The following is a 19,083-nucleotide window of genomic DNA, read 5'->3' as shown; positions in this document are numbered from 1 at the left end:
GGAGAGGTCCTGGCTTTGCGCTTCCCGCCCCCCCCGCAACACTCTCACTTTTCCTTCATTCCCTACCGCACTCCCAGGATTTCTTTCCCCCAGCCTAGTCCTGGCAGCTATGGCCCTAACCTTAGATGCCACAAGGCACTCCCTGCTACTCCAAGGTCCCTCACCTGAGAATTAAGCTCAGGCACCCAGCTGGGTGTTCAGTGCTTGGGGGCTCATGGGGGAGGCTGTGTGGACAGGGTGTGCTGGGCTGTGCCTGGAAGACCCTGCCTGCCAGAGCCCAGGCGAGAGAGACTCAGTTCAAGTTTACCTCCTTTGCAGGGTCTTACCTTCCCCAGCACCCTGACGCTCCCCAGAGGTGGAGGGTCCCTTCCCGGCTCTCAGGCACGCGCCTGGCCTTGAAGCACTTACCCTCCCTGCAGTGTGCATATCTGTCTACATGGCTTTCTCCTCCCTTCAACTGTGGGCTCCTTGCACCCCTCCCTCTCACGCCTACATTAGTATTTGGACGGCAATTGAATGTTCAGGGTTGGGGCAGGCTCTGTCTTGCATTTTTTGCTTAATTGATCCACTTGAGAGCGTCCTACCTGCGCTGTGGTCTCCCCTGTGGCTGGGAAGGCAGGGAGTTGGCATTAAAGATGCAATGTGCATGGCAGTGTCCAAAACTGGAGCTCTGAGGTTAAAACTCTTCATCACTTCCTAGCTGTGGGACATGGAGCTACTTACTTAACCTTTCTGTGCTTCTGTTTACTAAGGCACAAAATGGAGAAAGTGCCCACCTCCTAAGGTTGTTTTGATGATTCGATGAGAAAATACACAGAAAGAGCTTACAATAGGAAAGCAATACTCAACAAATGTGCGCTGTTATTTCCCTTTCCATGTGCTTCTAGAACGTCTTGTCCTTGATTCACCTCAATATGCATTGAGGGCCTACTATGTGCCAGTTGCTGTTTTAGACCTGGTGACTTGACTGGAAGGCAGGGCCAGGAAAGACTTCCATGGAAAATGTGCATCCTTGTCCAGCATGGGAGGACAAATAGAAGCAAAACCAGCAGATGGCCGGCGGAGGGTGAGATTTCTTCCAAGAAGCATGGAGAGGCCTGGTTGGAATTAGCCAAAGTTTTAGAGCTGGTCAGAAATGAAGCCACCACAAAGCAGTTGGTTCCCACTAAACTTAGGGCAGAATGGAGCTGAGGCCAGGGCTCGTGGCTGAGGCGCATGAGCTGTTCATCAGCAACCTTGCCAAGACAGGGCAGGGAGCGTGGCCAGGCTGAGACCCAAGCCGAGGTGGGAAAATTGCCACCAACTTCCCAAACACATGGAAAGGAAGGTGACCCAGTTCATCAATCAAGGATTGACAGAGAACTGGCCTTAATCTGAAATGCCACCATTAGTGAGAGATTTGGAAACTTTATCCCTTCCTCTTCTCTCAAGATAAAAGGAGTTTCCCTGAACAAAGGTATCACATTAATGCAAGGTGTAAGTGACGGGGAGGGGTGGACATGAATAGGAACTCCATAATTTCTGCATGACTTTTCTATAAACCTACAACTTCCCTAATAAAAAATTGTATTAACATTATTTACAATATAAAAAAATAGTTTACTTGTCCATAGAGCTTGGCAAGTCACTAAAGTTTCCAGAATCCTCAACTCATTTGGAACTTCTATATTTCTATGAGTAGGTAGGCTCTTATCTAATCACTTGGGGTGGGGAGTGAAGCCAGGTTGTCTGAGTTTGAATCCTGCCTCTGCCTTCTCTGAGACCCTGGGCAACTCTCAACCTCCCGCTGCCTCTGCTTTCTTTGCCCACAAAAGGAGTGACGATCGTGCGTGCATTGTAGAAATGTTATGATTAAATTCGTTGCTGATGATGACAATTGGCATAATGCCTGGCATGCTGCAAGTGGTAAGCATTAGCTATTGCCATGATTCCCATTTTTTAGGTGAGGAAACTGCAGAGGCGACGTGACTTTCCCCAGGTCATGCAACAAGTCAGTGACAGAATTGGACCCCGCAACATCTGTTCTCCCAATATTGAGTCCTATGACCACAGCTAGGAAGGAAGGGATGCCTTAAATTATCTCCTCCTTCCCTGCCTCCCCGAAGCAGTGATGATCCTTGTCAAAAGCGTTTGATTTAGACAAGAGGAAAGGAACCTGGTGGAGAGAGCATTAAAAGAAGGTGAGGAGGGTTCCTAGGGGAAGCGAGAGTAATGTTTTTTTTAGCATTCTACTATGTACCAGGCCATTTAGATCAGGGCTCAGCAAACTTTTATGTGATGGCCAGATAGTAAATATTTTAGTCATTACAGGTCATACCATGTCTGTTGCAGCTACTCAGCTCTGCCATTGTAGAGCTCAAGCAGCCACAAGTGATAGGTAAACAAATGGGCGTGCCTGTGTTCTGATAAAACTTTACTTATGGGCACTAAAATTTGAATTTCTTATAATTTTCATGTTTCATGAAAGATTATTGTTCCTTTGATTTTCTCCAGCCACTTAAAAATGTAAAACCATCCTGGGTTCCAGGGCCACAAAAGCAAGTGGTGAGTCAGATTTGGTCCAAGGGTGGTGGTTTGCAGGCCCCTGATTTAGATGCGTACATTCCCTTAATCCTCGAGCACCTCTCAGATTCATTTCCATTTGAGGAAACAGAGACTCAGGGCAGTTTCTTCCAGGCCCAGGAGCACAAGGCCGGTGAGGAGCAGAGCGGGGATTAGTGCCTCACCCTGGAGCCTCCAGCCCCGTTGGCATTTGGAGGTGTCCCAAATGGATGACGGCCTTTCCCACATTCCGGCCCTTTTAGGAGGCTGTCACCTGAGGTCCACAGGAAGCGATGCAGCCTCGATCAGTGAAATGTTCAGAAGATGCTGCTCCAGGAAGGAGTACAGCCCGGCCGGAGCTTTGGGCAGGCACCCTATTCCTGACTTGGTATGTGGCATGGGGGACCAGGGCGGTCCAAACAAACCCTCTCTGAGCTCCATGGCTCACCCACCATGGCCTTGCTCAGTAAGAAGCAGGTCGGGAGGCTTCCCAATGGCAGGTAGCCGCCATGGGGTAGCCTAGAAAGATGACCTGCTCTCAAGGACCTTGGCATTATATGAAGCACGTGGCAGCAAAATGCGGGTGAGGCGTGCATGTCTGAAGGATAAAACCGGGTTTCGTGTAGGGTGTGGCCTCTGGGTCTGGGAAGTTCCCAGGAAGGCCACCTGGGCTTTAACTCCCTCTTCCCCCCATAGCAGACCCCAGGCTGGGCCTCGGCTTCAGAATGCCAGCTGCGCCCTGGGGTCTGGCAGCCTGTCCTTCCTCCCTGCTGCCCGGCACCCCCGACACCCAGTAGAGCCCTGAGCTGGATCTGCGGCTCCAACGCTGCTGCAAACCACAGCTGTGGCTGCCTGCCCTCAGGTCTGAGCTTGCTTGGGCTCCACCGGAAAGGAAGACACCCCCGCCTTGTGCAATGGGCACGGTCTGTTCTGGGAGCAGCCGCCAGCCAAGCCTGTCTGAGGGAGGGTGACTGGTGACCCTGGCCCTTTAGTTATTTTGTAACCCTTCTTTATTACTGTTACAGAAGTAAACAACCGTAGAAACTTTAGGAACTATGGATAAGCCGAAAGAAAATCATGAAAACCACTCATAATCCTGCTTCCCAGAACTGCCCTTCTCCTCCTGCTCGTCCTCTCTGCGTGTGTGTGTGCGTGTGTGTGCATGCTCCTCATCCAAATGGGATCAGAGGATACACTCTGTTGGGGACACTGTTTCTTCCTTTGACACTAGAGGACGGACTTCTTTCTACGTCAAAATATTTTTCCCTTTGCCATCATTTTTGCCCATCACATATGTTTTTGGTGGGTTCTTTCACGAGTGTGTGGCACTTGGAAGTGGCTGTTGTGTTTCGGGGTCACGGGCCCCAACCACCAGGATCTAGGCCTTTTAAAGTAAGAGTGCTGGGGCGGGTGCTGTGGTTCTGAGTCATGGAAAAGCCCCAGGCTGGCTGTTTGCAGCCAGGATTCTGCCCCAGCCCTGCCCTGACTCATGTAGCCGTCCTGGACTCGTCACTTCGCCCCTCTGGGCCTCAGTTTCTTTACCTATAGAACGGGACGACTGGATTAAGGGTTTTGCCAGCTCTAATGTTCCATGACTAAGCACATGTAGGCTCACAGGCAGGATTCCAGAAGCCTCTGGGAGTGCTGGCTGCTGAGGGGAAGCTGCTTCTGGTGAGGAAGCTAGGGCCAGGCTCGAGTTCAGCTGAGAGCTGAGCCGGGGGTCTTGGTCTGGAGGGTCTGAGAGCCCCCCACCCCCTGCATGTCCAGTGGCCTGGGAGGGATTCCCCAGCCTCTGGGCTCCTCCCCCGCCTTCCAGCTCCCCATCACTGTGGGGAGGGAAGCAGCCGCTCCGGTGCCAGGGACTGACCTCACAGCCTCCCCCGCTTCTTGCTCACGGTATTAAAAACCGGAACCCGAGCCAAAGCTGCCGCTACCCTCTGAAACTCAAACCACGTGGTTGGGCAGAAAGCGCAGCCTCGGGCGGCGCCAGGGCCTGTGCTCGGGGCCAGGCCGCTGAGCTGGCCTCTGGAGTGGCAGGCCCCCCAGCCCGGGCACCGGCCCTCTGCCTTCCCAGCGCCCCCCTTTCTTCCCTCCCTCCTTGGCTCTGAAGATAGCATCTGGCTTTTGTCAATCTGGTTTGAAGAGTCTCCGTCACGAAACCCAGAGGCCAAGGCAGCTGCTATGTGGAAGCTTCGAGGTGTAGGAACATCATGAAATATAAGCAGCAGAATATCTCTCCCAGAGGCTGGGATGGTTTGCTGTCCATTTCTCTTGTAGAAATGATACGGACAGTACCATCGATAACAGCAGAGTAGCTTCTGTGCAAGCAGCATTTGCTCCATGCTAGGCAATGAGCCAGTGTTTTGCTTGCTTCATTTCATTTACTCCTCATTAGACAGCTCCGCAGAGGGGGGTCCAGTTATGATTATCCCCATTTTACAGACGAGGAAATTGAAACTCAAAGAGATTAAGCAATTTGCCCTGAGTATCACCAGCTAGTGAGCTGCAGGGCTGCAACTGGAACTCAGGCCTGCCTGCCCCTGCTCTTGGTCTCTTTACCTTTTTATCAGTCAGGCTCGTCCAGAGAAGCAGAATCAGCAGGATGTATGTGTCCGGGTGACAATAGATACTAATAGACATATATACATAGCATTAGATATATATTATATGTCTTTATGATAAGCAATCAGCTCACGCCATTGTGGTTGCTAGTCTGAATTCCGAAGGGCAGGCCAGAGGCTGGAAATCCCAGTGAGAGTCTTGCATTCTTCCCCCGCCACCCTCCCCCCTGGCTCCTTTGTTGGTTTGCTCCTTGTTTTTTTGCTCATTATTTGCACTTGTTGTCTCCTCATTGTCTGTTTGTTTTTTCTTTAGGAGACACCGGGAACCAAACCCAGGACCTCCTATGTGAGAGGCGGGCACTCAACTGCGTGAGCCACATCCACTCCTGACTCTTGCATTCTTGAGTCTGACTTCCTTATGCTGGAAACTCAGGACAGAGTGGAGGGTGCAGTCTTGAGGCTGAGTTCCTTCTGATCCCTGGAACTCTCAGATCATGCTGTTGAGACCTCTAATGGATTGGATGAGGCCCACCCACATTTTAGAAGTAAGGTAATCTCCTTTATTTAGGTCAACTGCTTGTAGATGCTAATCCTCTATGAAATACCTCCATAGCATTATACCAACCAGGCCAGGGTTTGACCAAGCAACTGGACACCATAATCGTACCCAGTTGACACATATAATTAAACATCACAGTCACCATGTTCTTTCACCTTCCAGAAGCTTCCTGCTTCAGGTGGTCAGGATCCTACCAGTATAGTTAGAGCTTTTTCCCTCCATGCAGAGATTCCCAGAGGCCGTGCCATTCTTTGGGTACCAAGTGTCTATGTGCCAGGACCCCACTCACCAAGAATGGACTCAAAATGTGTAGTGTGATCTCCAAATGCCGGATGTTTAAAATTTCATTGATGAGACAAAGGATATGGCTTCCGTGATTCAGGATACATTTTTCTTTCTCATGGTATCATGAAAAGAGTGCATGTTTCAGACCCCGGCCCACTGTAATTTGAATCCCACCTCTGCCTTGTTAGCTGTATGACTCTGGAAGGATCTCTTATCCTCTCTGCTTCAGTTTCCTCATCTATAAAACAGGAATAATGTTTTACATCTTACAGGGTTGACTCTTAAGCATGAAAGAGAATGTACGTAAAGGACCAGCACATAGAATTTGCTCAATAAATGTTAGCTATTGTTATAATGACTTAAAGAATAAGGTCCTGAGTCAGACAGACTGGGTTTGATTCTACCTCATTAGTTACTAACTATGTGACCTTGTTTAGGTTACTTTTTAACCTCTTTGTGCGTCAGTTGCCTCCTCTGTAAAATGGGGGTGAGTAGAATTGCCCTAAAGAGTTAATCTATTATCTATTAAGTATCTACTTTGTGCCTGACAGAAATGAGCCATTTGGTATATGCTGTTCTTATTAATTATTCTTATTGCCTTAGTAGTATCATATTATTATGCATCTGATATATACATGTATATATGCATATGCAAAACTACCTCACTGACCCTACCAGATGACCATATTTCTACTAAGGGTACTCCACATTTAAGTCATCCCAATTCACAACTTTGGAACCAGTTTTAATTCTGCTTTCTCCCTCTGCAGTCATCTTGTCTGTCTGTTTAGAGTGATTCTTCCCTCCAAACCCTCCTTTCTATGTCTGCAGACTTCCTGTTGTGCCAGTCACTTCCACCTGTTGTGAATGAGTATGGTATACTCCTTTCTTGGGAGATGCTTTTAGAGTGGGGAGCAGACACAGTGGCAGTGGGCACAGGTTCTTCCACAACTGCTCTCCTCCGCATGGTCATTTCTGATCAAAATGCCCCAGTAATTACTCTCTGAACTCAGTTCTGTTTAGTTTTCTGCTGAAAAACAATCAATGGCTCCCCATGCCTTTTATTTTACATACAGATCCTTGAGTCTGAGAGTCAAGACTTTCTAGCTGAGCCCAAGCCTACTTCAGAGGACATTGTGGTTGACTCTCTACTTTGCATTTCACCTCGGATGATTATGCTGTACCCTCCGAGACAATTTCCTTGGCAGTGACTGGTTCAGGAAAGGATTGTTCTAAGCTACGTTGGGCCAGTGGGATCTGAGGAGAGACTTGCTATGTTTTCTCTCTCCCTTTCAGCATCATCAATCTTTGTCGTGGATGCTCCTGGCAGCCGTCTTGCAATCATGAAGGTGGCCACCATGAGGGCAGCATCAACACAGAGCAGAGGAGAACCAAGAGAAGCAGAGAGAAACAAACTGGAGCCCTGATCAAACCATCCTAGAGTCCTCCCGCTTCTGAACCTCCTTATTGCCTATGACTATTTGAGACATATTTTTCTTGCTTGCAGCCCAAACAATCCTAACTGATGCATCCAGATTTCCAGCTTTATTTTTCACTCTCCAGCCATATGGAATAACTTGACTTGGCTGAAAATTTTCCATACATTCCCACCTTGGGAAGAACTTGCCTTTACCTGGAATTCTGTCCTCTAACACTATTAGTTGAAATCTTATACATTCTTAAAAGTCCAGATTTAAAGGCACCTCCTCATTTATAAGGAAACTTTTCCTTACTGAGTCTCCAGGGTGCTTTGGGTGTCTAAAAACACTGAAACACTCAGCTTGACAGTTTTCTCATTTACCTCTCCCACTGGGTTGCAAATTTCATGGAGGCTGTTTCCCTTGTATCATCTTTGAATTCTGAAATCTGGAATAAGGTAGAGGCTTGGCAAATATTTATTGCATTAAAATGTGGAATTCAATACAAATAAATAACCAAATCCCAAATGATTATTTTAAAAAGTAATCAACATTGTATAAGGTAGAAAAGAGTGAGACCCCTGTGGGCTGGAGTAGTGAAGAAATGATTCTTATGTCTTAACGTATGCCCTGATGAGTGGGAAGACTTGGGATAGGTGTGGGATAGGGCACTTCCTTTATGGAGAGGACCAAGCAGGTGCAAAGGATGTTTCTTGGTTCCTCCATCCCCTGCAGTGTGCTTGAGGAGTTCTCTGTAACTGTTGGGAAATGTGGTCTCAGTCATGAAACCATGGCAGGGTGGAAGAGGAAGAAAGTAGGTTTTGCCCAAGTGGAAATGGCTTCATCATTTTTTTCTATGATTATAAACTCAATATAATAGAAATAGGGATGGGATGGTAGTGTCTTGAGATCATTTCTATAAGCCCAACAAAGTGTGAACTCTGTGGGGAAGAGGACGGTTTCAGCGAGAGATGTTTCCCTTGTCATCACTGTTGCTCTTGGTATTCAGGCACCCCCTTTGTTTCTGGGGTCTTAAGTGTTCTAGGCTGTTGTAAAGGGGGTTGTTCACGTAAGTCCTGTAACAGAGGCATTGTTATATGTTCATGAACTAGCTTATGCTCTTCATGGGAACACAGGAAGACTGCATTTCTTGGCCCTCTTGCAACCAGGTAGGTCCATGTGACTAGCTCTTACCAATGGGATGTTACTGGTGACAATGTATGCCACTTCCAAGCCCGGTCCCTAAAATGGCCCATGTGATCCTCTATGCTTTCTCATTTGGCTTGTTAAACATAGAGACTCCAATAGAAGGTTCTGAGGGGATCTTAGGGAATGGCAAAGCCCTTAAATGGAAGGAACCTGGATTCCCAATTCACTGCTTGAAAGAGAACTGCTCGGGAGAGCTACATCAAACCTTGTATGAGAATGAAAGAAAGCTTTACAGTGTTAAGCCATTAAAATGTGAAGGTTGTTTATTAGCCTCTCTTGACTAATACAGGTAGTTAACAAAGGGCTTAGCAAAATCTCAGGGCATAAGCAGGAGGCAGTTCTACCAAAATGATCAATAAGGGACAGATGGGCAGCTGCAGATGAGGGCCCTTTACCTAATGGCCAGAGGAAGTCCAGTCAATAGAGGCCCTCACACTGCAAAGATTCAGTGTTCACTCAGTGGCAAGGGATGGGTGCTTAGGTGAGCTCAGCTTCATGATGCCGGCTAAAAAAAAATGTAACTCTTAGCCCAGTGATGAAATGTTTCCAATTTCCACTCTTGCAAGATTACCCCCAAATTTGTAAACAACTGCTCTTGTCTGTAACAGTTTTGCCTTAAAAGTAGTAGGAAAAGCTCATGCTGTATTTGTCACGTTCTTTAATGCAGTGTTTTCACAGCACTTGGTTGTTTACACATTATCTCATTCGATTATCATATCAGCCTTGCACAGTGCAGAAGGCAGATGAGGAAATTGAAGTTCAGAGATGAGAAAACAGATAGAAGCAGACCAGTTCTTTAAAATCATAACAAATGAAACAAATGGCTAGCAATGCTCAATAGCTTGGTTGGCTGTCTCCACAACATCCACTCTCCCTTTTTCCTTTTGTCAGAGCACAAAAGAAATCTACATCTCCCTATTCATACCTCCAGAAATAAGCCATGTTTGACCTAAGACAATAATGGTGTTTCCATCGCCGTGCTTAGAGGTTGTGTTAGCAGCAGCTGTGGATGCAATTTGACCAATACAATGGGGGGGGGGGGGGGGGAACTAGGAAAAGTTTCTTCATCCAAACAAGGTAAAACAGAGACAACAAGTCCCTCTTCTTTATCTGGATGAGGTGGTGCCTGGATGGAGTACCTGGAATTGCAGCATCTATTTTAGGACCACAAAAGGGACCAGTCTTAGGATGAAGACAAGGGGAAAATGACAAAACAGAAAGATAGAAGGAACCTGGGACACCAATATCATTGAATAGCTGTTAATACTACTCTTGGAGTTTCCTGCCTTTGGAACTTCTTGTGATGTGAAATAATACATTTTTGTACTGCTTGGGCCATTTTGAATTGGGATTTTCTGTTTTTGCAAGTGGGTGGAATTATAAATTGACAGGAAAGCAAAGTGAAAACATGATGAAAGAATCATATATATCTGACACCTGCATCCCTCACCTTGGACATGCCAGCTAAGCAGGCCAACACTGGTCCCAGGAACAGGGACAGTCAGGGGGTTACGGGGCTGGCCAGGACTGACAGGAAGGAGAGAGTGAGTCTAACCACGGCTGTGAGATAGTGCTGAAGGTCCAAAAGGTGGGCCACACCTGTCATCATGTCCAGCAGGTCAGCTTGGTGTCAGGCAAAGATCGTTTTCTCCATTGAACCCTCAGGCACGATTCTTTCAACCTATAACCATTGCAAGAGCCTACAAAAGAGTCTAAGAACTGAAAAACAAAAACAAAAACAAACCAACAGAAGAAAACATTGATTTGTAAGTACAAAAAAAAAGAAGAAGAAGAAACCTACTTAATACATAAAGAACTTGTCTTTCCCTGACCTGATACTTTCATGTCACGAAACTTCAGCTAAAAATTGTGCAGGGTAAAGTGTAAACTACAATGCAAACTAGAGTCCACAATTAGTAGCAATGCTGCCGTATGTGTTCATCAATTGTGACAAATGTACCATACTGTAAAGGACGTTGTTCATGTGGGGAAGTGTGGGAGGGAGAGGGGGTGGGGTATATGGGAGGCCCCTATATTTTTTATGTAACATTTATGTAATCTAAAGCTCCTTTAACAATAAAAAATAAAATGTTAAAAAAAACCTCTTGGCCTCTCTACTCACCTGTTGCCCTTGACCAGTGAGTTTGGAAGAAAAACGGAATATTCCCCACATAGCACTTTGTTCTCTCTCTCTCTCTTCCAGGTCTGTCTGCTTTCAGAAAAGGTCAGTTCTGAACTACTGTCCACTCTGTGGCAAGCAAAGAAAGTCTGAGGCTTTTATAAAGGGAAGGGTACAAGTTCAATTTAGGGGACAGTCTTAAGATGTTCCCTGTGACTACATATTTAGACCATATTCTTTCATTCAGCTTTTACCAGTAGTAAAGTTGACATTTTGATCTCCAGCTATCTGACTCCTGAATGTATTGTTTGGTTTTGAAAGCAGGAAGGGAGGTGAAAGGCATTATTCATAGGACCCTTGAACCCTAACCCAACCCACAAAACCAGAATTAATAAATATTTAATTTAATACACAACTTTACATTACATCTACTAGTCACTGCTCTTATGTAATTATATTTCCTGCAGAATATGGGGAAGGGGACGTTTTAATATGCTTGAGGCAGCAGTAAGGAGTGTGGCCTCCAAAATAAAGAGGGCCTGGGTTCTGGGAAGGTCCAATCAATCCACACTGCACCCCTATGAATTTTGTTTTGTATTAGCCTTGTTTCACATTGAAGGGTTAGAGAGAGTAAGTAGAGAGTCCAAGATCACACAGCTAGGAAGCACTAAGCCTGGTTTTTCAGCGAGTCATTGGGACTCCATTCTTAACTGCAACTCTATATTGCAATAAATCTGTTCATAACCATAGGCCTATGGTCCCATTCCTGACAAATTTTCTGAGGAAATAACGCAATGGAAAAAAAAAGTTACATGGGCCAAAATTTCCATTATAGTGTTTTGAATCATTGTGAACAAAAGGAAGCAATTGAAATGTACATCAGTAGTAAAATAGTTTAGTAAATTATGTTACAGGCAATCAATGGAATGCCATACATGAATTTAAAAATAATCGTGAAACTTACATGAGAAAAGGAGTAACATAATACAATGCTAAAAGAGCAAAGCAGAAGAGAAAATGCCAAGTGTTAAAAAATTCTGCCTTCTGTAATCCAAAACAGAAAGGGAATATACAAAAACAAAAACAGGGTTTTAAAAAAATAACAAGAGGTCTCTAAATGATTTTTTTCGATCTTGAACTACAGGGTTTTCAAGATCTAACAAGGGGTTAAATCTTGTCAATAAACGCAGAACCTCTCTGCACAGGGGTGGGGGCAAAATCCTGTGCTCATGCACCTGCTAGCTCACTGGTGAGGAGAGGGACGCTGGGCGTATTTGGGGGAGCAGAAGCACGATTCAGCCTCCATCCAGCCTGTAAATATTAGCCTGACCTTGAAGGCTACCACAGGGTCAGAGTCTCCTCTCCTGAACCAGATCTCCTTTTAACGAAGCAGACACTGAAGACCTGAGTGGAGTTTCCACGGGGAAGGGAGCTGTGGCTCTCAGCTTGATTCCTGAAGCTGCGTATAGCCGTGAGGTTTTCCCGAAGTTTCCCTAGATGCTGGTGAAGTCACTGAGCCGTGGGTTGAAGAGTGTGGGGTATGACGGGGAGGAGTAAAGACTTAAACACCATGAACTTTTCTAGAGGAAATGAGATGCAAATGTGTAAAAGGAAGGAAGGGGAGAAGCAAATGCTGAGGTGTAGGGTGATAAGCCACTTTCTCAGGAGGTGGAGGACCTAAGAGGCCCTCAGTGCAGTGGAAAGAACAAGAGTTCTGGTGGGAGACCAGCTTCCATCTCTGGCTCTACTGCATCCTGGTTGTGTGACCATGGGCAAATCACTTAAGCTTTCTGATGTCCTAAGAAAGCCTTCCTCCCAGTGCCTACTCAGTAACAGAGACAATGCTTTCGTGGTCTTCTGTTTGTCTCCCCGTCGAGATGGGGCTCTCTCCAACCCGCTCAACGTGTGGACTGAGCCCCAGGCTCTGCCTGAGATGCATGCAAAACATATCTCCAAGCCCACCCCACAGGATAACTCACTGTCGTTCTGCCTAACTTTCCACAGTGGAACAAGGGACCACTGATGCCTGCCACAGCTTTCATCAGGGAAGGAAGAGGTTTGAAGGGTGAATGCCCCAAGGGGTGCACCTAAGAGTCCCCTGTTCTGCTCTGCGGGTGAATTTCCTGATGGCGTGTGATGAGAATGGAATCACATGTAAGGACTGAACCAGAAACCTCCGCTCTGTGGGTGGGGAGAGAGAAAGGGGCAAACCCCAGCTGAGGGGGTGGCAGGCAGGCAGCAAGATGCAAGGTGGAAGAGTGAGCCAAAATGAAAAAAGAAGAAGAGAAAGAAAGGCATGGATGTGGCTCATGGGAGGGGAAGTAGATCGACAGGGAGAAATGAAGGGAAAATGGAAAAGAGGTCCAGCAATAAAGAAGTGAGCGGGACAGGGCAAAAGAGAAAGGGAGAGAAAGAAAAGGTACAAGGAGATAGAAGGGATGGGGGTGAAAAAGACAAGAAAATATCTGAGAAATTGATAGAAACACATTGCTCCCATCATTCCTCTGCCTATGGAGATCTCATCCACCTATGCTCACCATAACCTTTTATGATACAATGTTGGGTGGGGCAGGCACTGTTTCTGACATGGGCAAAGAAAATGCCAGTGTTCACTGATTTGCCCACGGAGGTACATGATCCCTATTTTGGGTGTCCCCTGCCCCACAATGCAAGGTCAGAATGAAGAAAGTTTTCCATCCATGACCAAAGCCTAATCAATGACTTGGATAGTATCCACAATCACTGGCATAACCCTATCTGGACTGGGAAAGGGGGCAGTGTTGGCTTCTGAGGCCAGACTTAGGTACAACTGGGACTAAAGCCAAGTTTGTCATCAGCACCTCCTCCCTTTTTGGAGTTTCCCTCTAGTTTTTACTGAGTGCTCAGAGTTCTCATGCTCTTACCCAGATCCACCAACTTTAGGACAACTTTTCTTGTGGGGACAGATCTTCTAAACTCATTGACCCAATTCCAAAAGTGGCCAATAAGGTCTATAAGTTCAGATGGCAGCATCTGGGCACCCAGCTAGCTGGTAGAAGAGGGGCTGCTCGGACCTTCTCTGTTGACTCCACATGTCATCCTAACTTCTGCTCCCCAGGCTTTGTCAGCTTCCCCAGCATCACTTTTCCGGGGCCACCTGATTGGGCCACCTACTGCACTTGTGCTGTGCTCTGGGTATATGTCTGTGCCAGTTCTCCCCTGACCCCATCTCTGACAAGACTGGGGCAAGGATGAGTGGGACTTTCTTTTCAGTTCTACTGCAGGTAGAACTGGTAGACCCAGCATGTGGTGGAGGATGCCCTCAGGTCCAGAGAGTTTCCCCAGAGGCGATGTCAGAGCCAACCCAGCATGTGTGTGTGTGTGTGTGTGTGTGTGTGTGTGTGTGTATCTGAAAGCACCAGCTGTGTTTACTGCATCTGAATATGTTTTATACATCAGATTTTATTTTACTCATTTTTATTTTTATATATTTGTTATAGATATTTATACATGAAAAACTAATGGAGAAAATTTAAACCACCAAAAATGTTCTAATACATTGGGGCTATTTTTTTAAGAGCCCTTGTTTTTTGGTGATGCATTCTAAAATATGTGTAGATAAAAAAATATATCATGTCTGGGATTTGTTTCAAAATAATCCAGTGGTGGGGTGGGAAGAGGGAAGCTCAGACAGACAAAATAGACTTGGAGTTGATGGTTGTTAAAGCTGGCTGATAGGTATGTGGGAATTTGTTATAGTATTTTCTTTTCCAAAAAGACGGCCTAGAGACCTCATTCATAGCCTTTCTTACTGACACTTTAATTACAATTTCCATTTCTTTTCTTACAGTTTTCCATGGGAATGGGGTGGATATGGGAGACACCACGCCTCCACTAACTGTTATTTTTGCAATGACATTTCTATTTGGGGCATTCATTAAAGCACAAAAAATTGAAAATTTCCATAATGAAAAGGTCCCCATCTTCCTTTTGTGCCATATGCATCCTTCTATTAGCTTTTACTTAATTGGGGGAAAAAATCACCAGTAATTCCACTCCATATTCTTTCTGTCTTTTTTCTATTTGTAGATCTACATATATAGACAGAAATTGCTATTCCAATTGGAGTCTATAAAAAATGTGTTGAAAATAAGACCTCATTTACATGGTCAGTATTAATACTTTCAAACTCTATTATGTGAATTTCAAAATATGTTTTGTGCTAATCTCTTGAGAAACTTCTTGAAAAAGTGGGTGTCTATGGTCAAATAATTTTGTGAAAACCTGCAAACCAGGGCTCTCTCTTGGAAATGTGTAACAACCATTAGCACTGGATTACTGGAGAACAGAGACTGTGTGGACATGTTCACCATTGATCCACAGAGTTAACACAGGGCCTGATACTGGCAAACACCGTTCAACAGATGGTTGGTGGATATGAAAAAATAAAAATAAAAGGAAAAGCTCTGCAGCAAAGAAACATGTTAACTTTTGTTTCTTTTTTTAATCTACTGCTTTGTCTATGAAACACTTTCATAGAGAAATATTTTTATATTAACAATCCTTGAAATTAATTTCCCCAAGACCCATTTCACATCTCAAAGCATTTTAAAAATATCATTAAACCTACTCTCACAAGGTCTCACTGAGTTGGCGAGAGAAGCACAAGTTGAGAGACCAGGACTATGTGGACTGTTTCCTTGCCTGTAAACTGTGTCCAAGGTCCCAGATAGCTGATCTTGGAATCAAATCCAGACTGGCATCCAGTTCACCTTCTTTTTTGCCCAAAACTTTCTCCTAATGTCTGAGGTTGAACTCACCCATTGTGTGGGTGGAGGATGAAGAAAGAGAGTGAACAAGGTGCCGGCATGTTCAGTGAAGGAGGGTCAGCCAACTTTTTCCTTTTTCATCACTGTTGCGGCACAGCAGGCAAAGGCCTGGGGAGAAAATGAAGACACAGATACAAATTGAAACTCCTGCTTGTGGAACCCCAACTTAAGAGAAGGAAGGGAGGAGCAGGTTCAATGCAGGAGCCAGGGATGGAGAGAGAAGTGTGGTACAGGCAACAGCTCACCAACCTCCAGTCCTCTCTTTCCCCTGAACTCACTGCTGGACTACATTTTCCAGCTTTCCTTGCAGTTAGGTGTGACTCGACTTGGTCCTAGCCAATAGTGAGTAGAAGTGATGGTGCCACTTCCAGGTCTGACCCCCAATCCCTCACACCCAGTTCTCCTCCCTGCTCTTTTTCTTTCCACCAACTGAACGGAAGTGAGCTCAGCTGAGGCCCCATCAGCCTGACTCCTCTATCCTTCCTCACCATCCAATCTACTCAGAAACCCTCAGGACTTTAGGTGACCCCAAAATAAATTTCTATGTATTGGAGCCATTATTCATTGTTGGGTTAATTTATTAATAGGTAAAACTAGAGCAAAAAATACAGAGAAATTCATCTGAATGGTAGGATGAGAAATGGGATGGGGCAAGAGTGATAGAGCCAAGAGAGGACAGAATTTAAAGGGAGGGTGGTTCAACAATAAGATTAACTACTATTTTTTTTTTCATGTTTTTCTTGTTATTGAGTGACTACTATTTTGGGGGGGACCCTGCTGTATCCCAAACCCTAGGTTAAGTTAAACAGACACATTGTTACATTTTATTCTTTAATTTTTACAACTATATACAGCATTAAACAAGGAACTTAAGCTCAGAGAAGTTAACTGTCAAAGGTTACACAACAAATATGCAGTGATTCAGCATCATAGGATTTTGCCTCCAGAATGCTAAGTCAAAAGGGCCTAATTAAAGGAATTTCAGAATGGTGGATAGGTTTGAGTCAGGGAAAGTAGAAGGTTTAATAGATTTAGAAAGGGGAGGGTTGAACTAGAGGACAACCATCTAATCAAACTCTATCCATTCACCAAGCCTTAGCCCATGTATCCCCTTCTCTATAGAGCCTTCCTGAATTGTACCAGCCAATATCACCATTCTTTAAGCTCTTTTGTGATTTACTACTCTTCAGCCAGTGCATTGCAAACTGCTTTGAAGACTAATGGACTTTCTTGAAGACTGAATTATGTACTGAGACTTTTACTGCTTATTCAAGCACATGGGAGAATTACCCCTCCCCAGCATCCTTGCAGTTATGTGACTGGTTCTAGCCAAAGGGTTGTGAGCAAAACTGACACAAATTATTTTTGAGCTAAAGTATTAATCACTGGTATAAGGCCCTCTACTATTCTCTTTCCATGATACAGCAATGGCGTTAAGATGGAGATGCCGTAAGATAAAAGCTCACAGGTTCAATGAGGCACTACATGGAAGATAGTCACTTCGGAAATTTGCTTGGATCGACAGCAGACCAAGCATTGGAAGAAGTCACTTTGGTGAATGTGTTAAGACACTGAGATTTTGGTGGTGTTGTTGCTGCAGCATAACCCAGACTATCCTGACTAATACACTGTTACTGCAGCACTGAACTCTCACCCACTGACCTGTAAGACTTGAGAATCTTTCTCATCACAGTGGTCTTAGCAGTCAGCTACCAATTGACCAGAGCTGGAGAATGAAGAAAGTCATTCTGTTGCCATCAGTATAAAATCCAAACTTCTTACCATACCCTGCAAGGCCGCACAAGAGCTGGGCCTTATCCTCCTCTGCAATCTCATTTCCTACCACTCACTTTCTCATCCACCCTGCTCCAGCCACATTCGCCTTTTCTGTTCCTCAAACACAGGGAGCATGCTCTCATCTCAGACATTTTACATTTGCTGTTCCCTCTTTGTTGGTAGTTTCTCCCTCAGATATATGCAAATTTGGCTCAGCTGTCATCTCAGAGAGAGCTTCTGTGACCACCTTAGCTAAAGTAGCCCTCATCCTCTGCCCAGCTCCTGAATTCTGATAAAATAATAGTCTGTCTTGTTTCATTGTTATAGTTCTAGATCTTGAAGTAGTGCCTGGCACACTGAGGTGCTTAGTGACTATTTCTTAAACTAATGAAGGCGATTGATCTGACAACCCCGATCTAGTCTATAATCTCCTTGAGGAGAGAGGGAAGGTCTTGTTCATCTTTGACTTTCCCTCAGTACTTAGACCATGTTGTATTTACAGTAGGTATCTATTAAACTCCTGTTTGATGGCTAGAAGACTTTCATTTAGCCTCATCATGGTGGATTTGTGCCTGCCTTTTGTCTTTCATCTCTTATGTGCTTTCTTAACATGTCTCTTCCTTTCTCCCTCCTTCTTCACCACATCATCTCCCTATTAAGTTCAGTTCAACAAGTGTCTTCCTCACTCACACAGCACCATCCGAAGAAGCAGTCTACTGTGACTGAGGAGCAATATCCGGCAATAAAAAGGATTTTGGGCCTGGCTTCACATCCATGTTCTGTACCTATTCCTTTTTCTGCAGGAATTGATAAGCCCAGTCAGGTCTTGGCTGGAGCCTTATGCCTGTACATTGGAACCCGTAAGTTTTACCCTTTGGGTGTTTTGAAGAGAAGCAGCTGTTACCATCTGCCAGTTGAAGGGATTCGCTTTTGAAATAGACTATGGGGCATGTTCAGACAGAAATGGGCTCACTGGAAAGGACTGGGAAGACAGGTCTCAGGACTGCCACTCATTTGGATTACCATGCAAAATGCGGACACATCATATGAAATGTCTAGGGTCTACTTTCTATCCCAGTGGGGGAGACACAGTAGCATTCCTTGGGTATAATGGGAGGGGTGGTGGGGGAGGCCAGGTAGGGAAAAGAACACAGAACCAGGAATCTGAAGATCTGAGATTTAGAGTCAGAAATCCTGAACTCAAGACTCAGTGGTAGACACATTCACCATTTATTTGTGCTTCTGTTTGCTCTTTTGTAAAAGGGTGGGATGCCCTCCCATATTCATCCAGCCTTTTTTTTATTTCAAGGACCAGGAACAAGCTTAAGCTAATGTAAGCAGAATAAAACGGGTTTATTATAAGGATATAGGGATACTCCATGGAAGCCAAGGGCAAGAATGCAGTCAGGTGTCAAGAGTGGTCTAGAACAAGGAACTTGAAAAGTGTCAGAAACTTAAGAAGTATTTTCTGCTTCTCTCTGAGCTTCTGCCTTATGCTTCTTTCTCCTGCTTTTCCATCAACATGGAGGTTTATGGCCATGCTACATCTTCCTTGTTTGTATTTTATAGGTTCAGCCATACCCAATCCCAGATTTCTAGGACAAGGACTCTGATTAGCTCAGCTTACATCATGTCTCTATCACTGGGTCCAATCAGTCATGGTTATGCAAGGTAGGGGTCATACAGTACAAATATGGCTAATGAGGGGTCTACCCTGAGTATCTGGATACAATCTTCACAAAAGGATGTATAATTTGTAGGCTGGGCCTACAATCTAAAAAGTGTCTTGTGAGGAGTAAATGAGAGC

This window comes from Dasypus novemcinctus, chromosome 10 (assembly GCF_030445035.2).
Source record: "Dasypus novemcinctus isolate mDasNov1 chromosome 10, mDasNov1.1.hap2, whole genome shotgun sequence".
NCBI classification, from domain to species: domain Eukaryota; kingdom Metazoa; phylum Chordata; class Mammalia; order Cingulata; family Dasypodidae; genus Dasypus; species Dasypus novemcinctus.
This window is presented reverse-complemented; position numbering follows the sequence as displayed.